Source organism: Euprymna scolopes, chromosome 43 (genome assembly GCF_053919585.1).
Source record: "Euprymna scolopes isolate OS-2025 chromosome 43, ASM5391958v1, whole genome shotgun sequence".
In the NCBI taxonomy this organism is placed as follows: Eukaryota; Metazoa; Mollusca; class Cephalopoda; order Sepiida; family Sepiolidae; genus Euprymna; species Euprymna scolopes.
In genome coordinates this window covers 33,294,033-33,299,032 of record NC_136524.1, presented here as the reverse complement: position 1 = coordinate 33,299,032, position 5,000 = coordinate 33,294,033, and the positions used below count along the sequence as shown (strand labels likewise).

Here is a 5,000-nt window from a genome sequence, read left to right as displayed (position 1 = left end):
GTTGGAGATGGAGTATTCTATCGGATGCCAGACATTCACCAGTTATTGCCGAGACTTAAACTTTCATGATTCTAACAGTCGCACTTGTTTTGATCTCTCTTGCACTTGGTTCACCTGGTATATTCGTCAGGTAGTTTTTTTAAAAAAGTTTTTTATTATGAGCTCAGTTGCTCCTATGATGACTGGAATTATGTAGATCTTCTTAAAATTCCAATTTATTTTTTATATCGTACATACTACTACTATCATTATAAGTTATGTTTAAGCCCGCACCATTGGAGATTGGCGACACTGATTTCAACCGGAGTTGTTATTTTCTCCGTTTTTTTTTCCCTCGTAATAGTATGCCATATTTATTCAAAGTGTACAATTGTAGGGATTTATGAGTATACGCATGTGTACACTATGTAGGAGCACACCACTGCGTATTTATTCATGTGCTCATACGTGTATATCTTAATATTAGAAGCATGTGAGTACTATAGAAAGAAAGACTATCCAACAATGACGCCTTCCGAACATGTCAACACTTCTTCTAGAGAGCAAACTATCTTTATTGGGTCACGTCCAGCGTATGCCAGTTGGTTACATTCCCAAAGATCTCTTGCATGGAGAATTAGCCTCTACAACGAGACTCACCTGACGGTCACAGATGCGGTACTGTGATGTCGTGAAGACCAATATAGAGACTATGGCCATAATCAAAACAAAATCTTGGGAGAGCCTGGCAGTCATCTATAGGAGAACCCTGACCAAACACCATAAGTTTGTGTAGTAGAACTTAACACAAGTCACCACTGGAATGCAAACTCGCAGAACACAAAGTGGTTGGCTCTGGCGGACTAGGGACAGAGCAAGCACATGCGACCTATTTTGTAGAAATCGTTACTCATGCATTGGTTTCTATATCCACGGATGCTAATGCGTCAGACAAAAAGATATTAGGGATTCTATGCATTGTTAATCTTGATCTATATCGATGTAAATCCATACATGCACATAGGTAGAAAACGTACGCACAAACAAATATTTATGTGTACCTGTACACATATATATATATGATGGAAATAATGGAAATAGTATTCCGACAAAATAGAGAAATAAAAAGGAACAAACCGTATTATGTGTTCATCAACGTTTCGTCTTTATTTCGAGACATATATCATACAGGCTACTTCAGTATTTGACAGACTATGGATACCCACCCAGGGATTCCTGCGTGTGAAATTTATGTGGCAGAAGGTGCGCAATCTCCAACCACACCTCTCCTGAGTCGACATTGTTAAATACTAGTGGCAAGTGAAGTGTATGTGCAGGACGACCGGAAACGTATGCCGAGATAAGCGGAGAACACATACAACGCCTAGAATTCCCAAATGGTCACCCATCTGGTACTAACTAGGCTCAATGTTGCTTAACTTCGGTGATCTGACGGGAATCGGTGGGCCAACGCGATTATGCCGTATACATATTATACATCTAATACATATTTATGTATATGCGTATATGTATATATGCATATATTTATATATTTTTAATTTTATTAATACATTTGTAGTAAGTCATAGCTTCATTTTAAACAGGGGTTTTGGTTAGGTTAAGTAAAGTGTGGTGACCATCTTCCCAGGTATTATCCCCACCTTTCGATGACAGATTCGTTTTGTTTCAAGTTTAGAGAGTTATTTAAAAAAAACAAACAATTCACACTAAAACAATAACTATGTATCTTACTTCAATTTATGAAAGAAAATAAAAACAAAACTAATAAAGCAAAAAAAACCCCAAACAAACAAACATATAACAAACAAACAAAAATACAAACGAAATACATTTTGTTCACATTAAAACAAGGAACATTACCACTGAAGTCATTGTGATAAGCGTCAGATTCATACGCGTGCAACCTCGTTACATTTAAATCTTTGAATGTAGGTACTGCCGGAAAAACAGGGAGCAGGGCGGTAATTAAAAGAGAAGACGTCCGATAAAATGAGCTAATAAAGTTTTCCGACATTTAATTGAAGGGATAATACTAACTAGTTGAGGCAAGGGTACTTGTATAATATAATAACTTAATCAGGGCGTATTCCGCGTACGTATTGTAAATCAAACGTAGAGATACAACTTCGCAGAAAAAATAAAACAAAATTTCAGCAACGTTTAATGTATGAAATTATTTCACCCACCCACCCACACACACACACACACACACACACACACACACACACACACACACACACACACACACACACACACACACACACACAGCTATTTATACATATATATATATCTTATACATATATAGATATATCTTATATATATATCTTATATATATGTCTTATATATATGTATCTTATATATATATATATCTTATATATGTATAACTTATATATGTATATCTTATATATGTATATCTTATATATATTTATATATCTTATATATATATATATATATTTATCTCTTATATATGTATATCTTATATATGTATCTTATATATGTATATCTTATATATGTATATCTTATATATATTTATATATCTTATATATATATATATATATTTATCTCTTATATATGTATATCTTATATATGTATCTTATATATGTATATCTTATATATGTATATCTTATATATATTTATATATCTTAGATATATATATATATATATTTATCTCTTATATATGTATATCTTATATATGTATCTTATATATGTATATCATATCATATATATATATATATATATATATATATATATATATATATATATATATATATACACACAGAGGGAGATGGGAAATATAGACAATGAGAAAGAATGTGTAGATTAAATAATGTCATATCTATACATACATGTGTGTGTGTGTGCGCGCACGAGCGCACATCCAAATTTATATAAAAAACAACCTCCTTTTTCGATCACTTATCAGTGCGCAAACTCAGACTGGCGAATATTTAAGGATATAAAAACAAGTATATATATATATATATATATATATATATATATATATATATATATATATATATATATATATGGAGAAATAAAGACGAAAACTAAAAGTTAAATAAAACATTATGCATACATCCGACCAATAACGAAAAAGGAATAAAAAAAAAAAAAAATTAACTCTTCAGATATTTACTATCTTGCTTTGCATTAAAATTGTATCATTAAAAATGTGATTTTTCTAATTTATTTTTTAATTTACGGTCACATGTAAATAAATTTTTCGAAATCAGCAAAAATGTTATTTTTTTTTATCTATGCGAATGAATCAGAAGAAATATTTTGTTTCGTGTTTATTGTTAATGTTTATTATTTTAGATTACTGTCCCAATTGCAAACATTTCGAAGCAAAGTGCTTCTCATCAGAGGAGGAGAAAGACAAAATTATAAAAAAAATTGCAAATATAGAAAAAAAAAAAACAGGCTTTAAGACATTTAGATATGAAATAAGAATTATTTGCATGGTTAGGAAATAACATCCCATATATATATATATATATATATATGTGTGTGTGTGTGTGCGCACACACACATATATATATTCATAGATAGATAGATGGATAAATAAAAGAGTATACGTATATATATATATAATTTTGTAAAGGATTCACTTCTAAACTAATTAACGGATCATTATGAATTTTAGGACAGCCTAGGCGTGAGAGGTCCTAATGTGGATTATATTTTGTTGTTACGAACGAGAGTAAAAGTGAGGCGGAACCCACCGTGAAAATTATGAAATCTTCGCTTTTTCTGAAATCTAAACCATAGGTATTAAACATATTAATATTAATAAACTATTCCCCAAATTTTATTATTTTTGGAATATTTGTTAAGATTTTCAAACGTATAATATCGGCACAACTCTTTAATTTTAACTTCTGATATTTAAAAATTTGTAATGAATTTAATCCATAGTCATTAGACACCAACCAGAGTTGCTATTTTCTCCGTTTTATGTGTACTTTTTGCATTAGACTGCAATTAAGCAAGATTTTTTGAATTTTAATTTCTTATAAAACCTAAATTTAAGATTGAGCTGCACATTGTAGACATTTTTTTAGAATCAAACTCAGGCTTTTGATCAAAGGTATGCAGGCAAGAAGTTTTGTATAATCGTATCTCGATAAAAAAAAGTTTAACAATGGTTAAAACCTGTCCTGTTAAATATTGTTTGGTTTCGTTTAGTTGTTTTGATTTGCAGCATATCAACCCCTTTCGGATTATTTAATGTTTAATCTGATTTTTATGTTTCAAGTCTTTAAATATCTTTAAATATATATTCATGACATTTATCTTTTATTTTTTTGTATAGAAAAATTATTGTTCTTGTTATTGTAAGACATGACTGAGTTTTGCAAAGTGGACAAAAAAGGAGAGAACACTAATATCAATGTTTTGCCGCCATCTTCAGATAGACTATTAGCAACAGAATCGAAAAGGCTCAATATTTTAACTAAGTTGTGAATTAATCAGGCAAAACAAGACGTGATCTTTATTGTTTTTGAACTCGTAGGAAATTTTTATTTTAAAATGATTTAATGTTTAGATTCATACATTTTTTTTCGAGGCAATTGATATATATATATATATATACATATATATATACATATATGTATATATATTAATGATAAAATATCAGATTTAGTTGGGTTTTAATAAATGTATGCGTACTTTGAATAGTTAATCTATTTGAAGTATATATATATATATATATATATATATATATATATATATATATATATATATATATATACGTACTTTATTCCCTTTTTATGGATAGATTGTTGCTATTTCTTCTGATGAGTCAGGGCAAAATAAATTCAATAATTGATATAAAAATATAATTAATTGATTTTGTGCTACGAAACAGATACTGTCGAGAATTGTAAATGCCAATTGAATTAAAGAAATAAATTGTAAGATGGTCAGCATAATGAACTTTGGAATATAGACTTTTGTCATTCACACACACACACACACACACACACACACACACA

At 29.6% G+C, this 5,000-nt stretch overlaps 1 protein-coding gene and 1 pseudogene across 4 annotated transcripts in view; both read right to left on the bottom strand.

Moving 5' to 3' along the window:
• The window catches only part of LOC145268272 (homeobox protein OTX2-like), a 160,595-nt gene that overhangs the window by 139,064 nt on the left and 16,531 nt on the right, over window positions 1–5,000 (bottom strand). The window lies entirely within an intron of this gene.
• On the bottom strand, window positions 1,352–1,468 carry LOC145268565 (5S ribosomal RNA; annotated as a pseudogene).